Raw genomic sequence first — 9,554 nt, forward strand, 5'->3', positions numbered from 1 at the left:
AAAGGATCCTGGTCTAGAAAGTAATATTAAATAAATTCTAACAACAGCTTATCAAGGTTAAACGTGCTGCTCTTGTTCATCCGCTGGTTTAGTCTTTCTGGCACGAAGTGGGCGATAAACAAACAAGAGAGACGGACTCGCGACAGAAAAGCCGATCAGCTGATCATTAAGCAGTTTCACGATTGAAGTAGCAGCAAGAAGAGGCAGTCGCTCCAGGTATTGGTTGTTAAGCTTAACGTGGGAATGCTTCACAAACATTCAGAGATGAACTTACACACTTGCTTTACTTCTCTCTGGGATAACTTTCTCGGAGATGAAATGCTGGTTTGGTAGGGAACATACAAATACACACAGCCGCTCTATCACGTGAGCACACTGCTCCGACGTGCTACGGTTATCAGCCGAGTTACGCCGTGTAGCAAGTTTTGTGAGGTGCTTTTTTGATATTTAATGGATCGGATTACATTTTTTTATTTCCGATCCAGTAATTTACCTCAGTATCGGACCGATACCGATACCTAATATCGGATCGGTCCATGTCTAATTAAAACTAAGAAGTGCAATACACTCAAGCAAAAGTTGAAGTGTGGGCCATATTCTATTCTATTTATAAAATTACTTGCGGGCCAATTAAAAATGGACGCTCGCGTCCCGGAGTTTGGACAGCCGTGTTTTACATGGAAGAAGATTTCTTTCGCAACCCGTCCAAACAGCTGTGCTTGATCAGTTTTTTTTCTAATTGTGATGTCATTATTATTATTAACCTTTAACCTGCTCACGGAGGCCTGTAGAGTTCCTGGGTTTGCGATGAATTTGATGAAACGCCCACTCCTAGGAAGATTGTTGTGTTCTCTGGTATATTGACATTATCTCTCCATATGTAATGATCCCCACCTCTTGGTTATGGCCAGAGGTGGAGCCAGACATTTGAAACACCCGGGGCTTAGCCCTAAAGGGTAGTATGCATGTGGGATTTTTTTATTTATTTATTTATTTTTTTGGGGGGGGGGGGGGGGGGGGGGTAGAAATGACTGAAAGATTGATAGGCTGTGTTTTGAGTTTTGTTCAAAAAAAAAAAAGACTTCATATAGGAAAAAAATATATCACATGTGCAGGACACCTTAAACTAGTTTTTTAATTAAGCAGCAAGGCAGAACAAGGTCGGGGCTGCATCAAGACACGAGGACTAAACCCCAATTCAACCAGACCCAGAACTGATCCAGAATTAAAACAGGACTACAACAGTTCAAAATCAGGACTACTGAGGACTTAACCAAGACAGAACCAGAATCAGAACTAGATGATAGTAGCACTAAAAATCATCATAGACCTGCACTACACTATTTTTTTAATTCTACCAAAGTAAACTATTTAGATTCAGAAAAGTTTATATAATTATTTAGCCTTGTTGTGCAAACAAGCCTGCAGAACTTAATAAATATAGAATTTGAAAAATAACAGACCTAAAAAGAAACACTAGGTACGAGATACATGAGGACCTATGATACGGTGATACTTTTGGTAAACAACCATTTGACTAACATGTGTGTCTCACCTGCTCTTGTTCCATCTCAGTTCTGTCCTCGTTCTCCTCTCTCTCCCTCTTTGTGCTGACAATCATCAAATATACAGTTGAAACCAGATATTTACAAACTCTTCAGATCAAAACACTTTTTTAATTGTAACATCAAATCAGACTAAATGTTTATTTTTTTAGATTGATAAATATATTATTTATCAATAACATATTTGTTAACTTTAAGAGTAAATAGAGAAACTATCTGTATTTCTTAACTGTAAATGGCACCAAATTGTATTCAAAACTGAGCCACACTTATGGAGCTCCACAGTTCTTTTCCTGGTGTTTTGGTTGACATCTCTTGATTTTTCCCATGTCACAGAAACAGGCTCTGTGTTTTGCCTTATATGCATCCACAGCTGTGCCACCAGTTTACTCACATGGACTCTACTAACCTATCAGAAGCTTCTTCAGCGCAGAATGGAATCGTCTGGAGTTTTCTTATTAATTAACAATAAACTTAGTGTACATGTACTCCTAAATTTGATGAAAGTGATAAAAAAATAAACAGCTCTGTGTCATGATCCTGGGTCGTTGACCCAGCGTTTTGTGTTTCTTTTTGGGTTCATCTTGTGTTTGGTGTTTATTCTGATTCTGTATTAATTCTTTGGGTTGGTTGTCGTGTTTATTATCCCTACCTGTGTCTCCCCTCTGTGCTCCGTTCAGGTCCCTGTGTTTTTGTTGTAAAACAGTCTGGGTGTTTCCGGTTTTACTTTGTAGGTCTGCCTCTCATCATGTCCATTAGTGTCAGCTTTGTCCACCCCTGCATGTCATCTCCTCATTACCTAGTGTGTATTTATAGTGTGTGTTGGCTTCTGTTCATCGTCGGATCGTCTGTGTTTCTCGGTGTAACTACGTCTCTCTGCATTCTCCACTCCCCGTTTCATGCTTAGGTTTGTTATTTAGTTTTCCCAGTCTAGGTTTTTTCAGTCATTCGTCTTGTCTCACTACCTGTTCAGTCGCTCCACTTCTGTAAATAAAACTTCATTCTCATCACCAGTCAACTGCCTGCATTTTGGGTCCTTTTCCTCCTACACCACACGGCTCACGCCGGCAGCCGTGACAGCACGATCCGACCATACTATGGACCCCGCAGGCTCCGCCCGTGAGGAAGATATTCTCCGCGTACAGTGCCTGATGAGCCGAATAACCCGCGCCACAGACCCACGGACAATTTCTGTTGGACTAAACGCTATTAAGGCGATCGTCGAAGGAAATCCTTTCCTTCGTGAGCTTTCCTGCTATGGAGATTTCATGGGAGAATTAAGCCGAGGCCAGGAGGCGTGGCGGGCTCGGGAGCGGTCAGAGCGCGTCGATTCCCAGAAGGCCTCGCTGCAGTCGCAGCCGATGGAGATCTCTGCAACGCAGCAGCAGACTTTACCGCGGAGAGCTGTTTCCGTGCCGGTGCCAAGGAATTCTTCAGCCTCCGCGTCCCGCTCTGATCACTACACACCTGCCTCTTTCCTCGCGGCTATGTGGTCAGACGATGAGGAGCCAGCTTCCTTTTCCCCATCACCACTAGCCTCCTCTGTCGTCTTCTCCGCCTCCTCCTCCCGCAAGAAACGGCGTATGCGCCACCAGCGCTCCTCTCCTCAGCTGGACTCTGAGATTATGACACAGCCAGCTGTGGTGAGTGGTAAAGACTGTCTTTCTGCTTTCTCCGAACTGCAAAGTGTTACCCCAGAGACTGAATCCAAAGTTTCTATGGGCTCAGGATCAGATATCACTGTCTCAGTTAATGCTGAAGCGGCAAAATTAAAGACTGTGGTTTCGGAGACCATTTTTTCCAGTCCCAGGGATTTAAGGGGCTCTCTTCATGCACCCTCTGAATCCAAGGATGCTTTAAAGGGTACGGTTAATACTGACTCCAGGATTGGAGAAGCTAGCCCTGTTTTTCAAGGGACTGCGACCCCCTCCGGGGCCTCCCCAGAAGCTGAGCCACCTTCCTCAGCTGATTCTGGACCCCTGGAGGTTAAGGAGCCAGGGCAGGTCGTTCAGGAGCAGTCGCCTTTCCCACTGTTAGCACAGCCGTTAGCTCAGTCTCCAGCATCAGCTGCTCACTTGCCCTTAGCTCAGTTACCAGCTCAGGTTGCAGGTCAGCTATTAGCTCCACCACCTGTTCAGCCATCACCTTCACCTACTCCTCCTGTACATGCAAGCCAACCCATAACGGACAGTTCAACAACTTCTTACTCTAAGCAGAGAGACAAACCCAATAACAATGGAAACATTCCTCAAGAGCTGGCCAGTTCTGAGACTGAGACACACTCCAGGGCCTCCCCAGAGGCTGGGTTTCGGCCCCCAGCTGACTCTGGACCCCTGGAGGTTAAGAAGCCAGCTGAGAACTGCACTGGACTGTCGCTGCCTGAGCTGAGTCACTGCTCAGTGCAGCTGCAGTCTGCTTTATGTTTGCCAGAGGCCCGTGTGCCTACTGGTTCTGTTGCGTCCCTGCCAGAGGCCCGTGTGCCTGCTGGTTCTGTTGCGTCCCTGCCAGAGGCCCGTGTGCCTGCTGGTTCTGTTCCATCTCTGCCAGAGGTCTCCGCACCTGCTGGTTCTGTTCTGTGTGTGCCAGGGGCTCCAGTGTCCACTGGTTCTGAGACTGTTTTTTCTGGGGGGCCGGAGGAGCCCGTCCAGCGTCCTGCCTCGTCAGCTGGGGGGCCTGAGGAGCCCGTCCAGCCCCAAGACTCGTCAGCTGGGGGGCCCGAGGGGCCCGTCCAGCCGCCAGCTGCAGCCTCATCATCCTCGCCAGCTGCAGCTTCATCCACGCCGCGGGCAGCAGCAGCTTCTTCCACGCCGTCGCCTGCTGCAGCCTCATCATCCTCGCCAGCTGCAGCCTCCCTGTCTTCACCCACACCGTCGCCTGGTCCAGCTTCAGCTTCATCAGCTTCGCCGTCGCCTGGTCCAGCTTCAGCTTCATCAGCTCCGCCTGGTCCGGCCTCCTCATCAGTGTCATCAGCTCCGTCTGGTCCGGCATCTGCTTCAGCATCCTCCTCGCCTGGTCCAGCGTCTGCTTTGGCTTCATCCTCCTCGCCTGGTCCAGCGTCTGCTTTGGCTTCATCCGCTTCGCCTGGTCCAGCCACTGCTTCATCCTCGCCTGGTCCAGCCACTGCTTCATCCTCGTCTGGTCCAGCCACTGCTTCATCCTCGTCTGGTCCAGCCTCCGTGTCTTCATCCTCGTCTGGTCCGGCTCCAGCCTCCGTGTCTTCATCCTCGCCTGGTCCGGCTCCAGCACCCTCGTCAGCCTCTTCGCCTGGTCCGGCTTCTGCTTCTGCTTCAGCCTCTTCGCCTGGTCCGGCTTCTGCTTCTGCTTCAGCCTCATCAGCTTCGTCTGGTCCAGCCTCAGCGTCCTCGTCATCCTCATCAGCTTCGTCTGGTCCAGCCTCAGCGTCCTCGTCATCCTCATCAGCTTCGTCTGGTCCAGCCTCCGCTTCCGCCTCGTCTGGTCCAGCCTCCGCTTCGCCTGGGGCTGCAGGGGCCACGCAGCCTTCAGGTCCCCTACTACCGCCTCCACATCGTCGGTCATCTGTCAGGCCGCTTGTTGGGCATGTCCGCCACCGTGGACGCCCTCCTGAGCACCCTCCTGAACGCCGCCACTGCCTTCCACGTGGCCGGCCCCCGGATCTGCTCTGTCACCGCCACTGCCTTCCGCGTGGCCGGCCCCCAGAACTGTTTGCCCGTCGCCGCAGTTGCCGTCCACACGGTCGGCCCCCAGAACCGAACTGTTTTGGCCTCCTGCGCTGTCGGCCTCCGGGTCGGCCCCCTGAACTTGACCTCCTGGGTCTTTCTGGGCTCTGTCCCTCCTTCCTGGTCCCCCGCCGCCCGCCCTGGTTGGGTTGTTTTCTGTTTTTGGCCGTTTTTTGTGCTTCTGTTGGGCAGTCTGGGGCCCGCCCTTGAGGGGGGGGGGGGGGGGGGTACTGTCATGATCCTGGGTCGTTGACCCAGCGTTTTGTGTTTCTTTTTGGGTTCATCTTGTGTTTGGTGTTTATTCTGATTCTGTATTAATTCTTTGGGTTGGTTGTCGTGTTTATTATCCCTACCTGTGTCTCCCCTCTGTGCTCCGTTCAGGTCCCTGTGTTTTTGTTGCAAAACAGTCTGGGTGTTTCCGGTTTTACTTTGTAGGTCTGCCTCTCATCATGTCCATTAGTGTCAGCTTTGTCCACCCCTGCATGTCATCTCCTCATTACCTAGTGTGTATTTATAGTGTGTGTTGGCTTCTGTTCATCGTCGGATCGTCTGTGTTTCTCGGTGTAACTACGTCTCTCTGCATTCTCCGCTCCCCGTTTCATGCTTAGGTTTGTTATTTAGTTTTCCCAGTCTAGGTTTTTTCAGTCATTCGTCTTGTCTCACTACCTGTTCAGTCGCTCCACTTCTGTAAATAAAACTTCATTCTCAACTGCCTGCATTTTGGGTCCTTTTCCTCCTACACCACACGGCTCACGCCGGCAGCCGTGACACTCTGTCTCTCTTTATTCTGACATTTAACTAATTCAAAAGATATTTCAATATTTATTTATTCAAAAACAAAACAAGTTTACTCTAAATTGATGTTGTACAGTAAAAAAATGTTCTTGTGTTTTCCATAAAGTGTAAATATCTGGTTTCAAATGTGAATATACTGCTGTGTATTGAAGTTCCTCTTGTTTTGCATAGAAATATACTGAACAACATACAAAGCATAAAATATAAAATACTACCAGAGGTTTTTCTTTGAAAGAAGCTCCTTATGTCCATTTTTATATATCAGTGCATTACTGAAACCGATTTATTTAGCCGTGGAGGGAAACAACTGAAAATATGAAATAAACACACATGTAAGCTGAGACTCTAAAGAAACAGCATTGTTGTTGTTCGGCTTTTCATTTCGCCATTTGTTGATTCACTTGAAGAGCAAGTAACGTAATATTGGTCAAGTGATCAGTTTGATATCAATCTTTCGTGATTCACCGTCATATTGTAACCAAGATGGCGCCGCGTATGGATGCCCTGGTGCTTCAGTGCGTTACTTTTGTCTTGTTTTTGTGCATTTCTTCTGTGTCTGGGCACTCCTCTGGATATTCTTACACCAGAGAAGAGCTCCTTAACTGCAGGACTACAACGCCTGTCGATTTATTTCCAATATTTGTCGCATCTGCGGCAGATTTACTGCTGACTCTGATCAGGAAAGTGAGACGTCGAAAGAGAGGTAAGCGAGCCGGCGTACTCATGCGTTTGAGGAAACGCGGACTGAGAACGGCCCTTCCTGGGATCTTCCTTTCTAATGTACGCTCACTCTGGAATAAGATAGACGAACTGGCCCTGATGAGAAGCATGAACAGAGACTTTGCCTCCTCCTGTGTCTTATGTTTTACGGAGTCGTGGCTCAGTGAGGACATCCCGGACTGCGCGCTCAACCTGGAGGGCTTTCATCTGCTGCGCGCGGACCGGCAGGCCGCTCTCTCCGGTAAAACCAAAGGTGGAGGTGTCTGCTTCTACATCAATAGTGGCTGGTGCACAGATGTAACAGTGATTGCTCAGCACTGCTCTCCCTCTCTGGAATATCTTTTTATTCACTGCAAACCGTTTTATTCTCCACGGGAGTTTGCTTCATTCATCCTGGCCGCTGTTTACATCCCGCCAGACGCGGATGCGCAAGCAGCTCAGTGCGCACTCGCAGAGCAGATTCTCCACACGGAGCGGACATACCCGGACTCTCTCATCATTGCTCTTGGGGACTTTAACAAAGCCAATCTGAGCCATGAGCTTCCGAAATACAAGCAGTATATTAAATGCCCGACCAGAGAGGAGAGGACATTGGACCACTGCTACAGCACGATCAGCGGGGCCTATCGAGCGGTGCCGCGCGCTTCACTCGGACTTTCTGACCACGTCACGATCCACCTAATCCCCGCGTACAGACAGAGGCTGAAGCTCTCCAAACCTGTCGTGAGGACCAAAAAACTGTGGAGCAACGAGGCTGTGGAGGAGCTTCGCACGTGTTTGGAGACCACAGACTGGGACACAATGAAGGCTGCTTCTAACAGCTTGGACGAGTTTACGGACACTGTCACCTCCTATATCCACTTCTGTGAGGACAGCATTGTGCCATCACGCACCAGGGTGAGTTATAACAATGACAAACCCTGGTTTACCCCTAAACTCAAAAAGCTGTGGCTGGAAAAGAGTAAGGCGTTCAGAAGCGGAGACAGGGACTGCTACAGAGAGGCCAAGTACAGGTTCACTAAGGAAGTGGACATTGCCAAACATCAGCACTCTGAGAAGATGCAGCAGCAGATCTCAGAGAATGACTCGGCCTCTGTGTGGAAAGGTTTTAGGAATATTACAAACTACAAGCCTAAAACCCCCCACTCCACTGATGACTTGCTCTTAGCCAACACCCTTAACGACTTCTACTGTCGTTTTGACGAGCCATCAGGCAGCCTTCACACCTCCAACGACCCCAACAATAGAGGCACTTTGGACACTCATTCCCCCACCTCTCCCCCCTCCATAGAGCCATCACCACCTTCAAACTGTTCACCTGCAACACCCGCCCCCTCACCCCACACAAAAGAGGATTTCACACCACCTCCTCCGACCACAACTCTTCATATTCATGAAGCAGATGTGAGGAAGCAGTTTAAGAACCTGAATGCTCGGAAAGCTCCCGGCCCAGACGGTGTGTCTCCTGCCACCCTCAGACACTGTGCAAACGAGCTGGCCCCAGTGTTTTCTGGCATTTTCAACTCCTCACTGCAGGCATGTCATGTGCCTGCCTGCTTCAAGTCCTCTACCATAATCCCTGTCCCCAAGAAACCTAGGATCACTGGACTAAATGACTACAGACCCGTGGCTCTGACATCTGTGATCATGAAGTCCTTTGAGCGCCTAGTTCTCTCCCATCTCAAGACCCTCACGGCCCCCCTCCTGGACCCCCTGCAGTTTGCATATACCCAGCCAACATTTATATGTGGGGCCCATATGGTTTGGAAATGGGCTGAAAAATGGGCCCCATATAGGATTGTCCGCGGGTTCCGTAATGGCCCCATGTTAAATGCCCATATAGGTGTTATATTGGTAAAATCTAGGAACTAAATGGGCCCCAACTGGGCAACATACACAGAAACCCACCCGGGCCCCATCTTTTAATTTTTTTTGGGTACCATGTGGGCACCACATAGGCTAAAAAGTGGGTTTTAAGTGGGATTGTCCGCGGGTTCCATAATGGCCCCATTTTATAAGCCCATCTTGGTGTTATATTGGCAAAATCTAGGAACTAAATGGGCCCCAACTGGGCAACATACACAGAAACCCACCCAGGCCCCATCTTTCAAGTTTTTTGTGGGTACCACGTGGGCACCACATAGGCTAAAAAGTGGGTTTTAAGTGAGATTGTCCGCGGGTTCCATAATGGCTCCATTTTATAAGCCCATCTTGGTTTTATATTGGTAAAATCTAGGAACTAAATGGGCCCCAACTGGGCAACATACACAGAAACCCACCCAGGCCCCATCTTTTAATTTTTTGTGGGTACCACGTGGGCACCACATAGGCTAAAAAGTGGGTTTTAAGTGGGATTGTCCGCGGGTTCCATAATGGCCCCATTTTATAAGCCCATCTTGGTTTTATATTGGTAAAATCTAGGAACTAAATGGGCCCCAAATGGGCAACATACACAGAAACCCACCCAGGCCCCATCTTTCAAGTTTTTTGTGGGTACCACGTGGGCACCACATAGGCTAAAAAGTGGGTTTTAAGTGGGATTGTCCGCGGGTTCCATAATGGCCCCATTTTATAAGCCCATCTTGGTTTTACATTGGTAAAATCTAGGAACTAAATGGGCCCCAACTGGGCAACATACACAGAAACCCACCCAGGCCCCATCTTTCAAGTTTTTTGTGGGTACCACGTGGGCACCACATAGGCTAAAAAGTGGGTTTTAAGTGGGATTGTCCGCGGGTTCCATAATGGCCCCATTTTATAAGCCCATCTTGGTTTT

This window comes from Maylandia zebra, unplaced genomic scaffold, assembly GCF_041146795.1.
Source record: "Maylandia zebra isolate NMK-2024a unplaced genomic scaffold, Mzebra_GT3a scaffold02, whole genome shotgun sequence".
Lineage (NCBI taxonomy): Eukaryota > Metazoa > Chordata > Actinopteri > Cichliformes > Cichlidae > Maylandia > Maylandia zebra.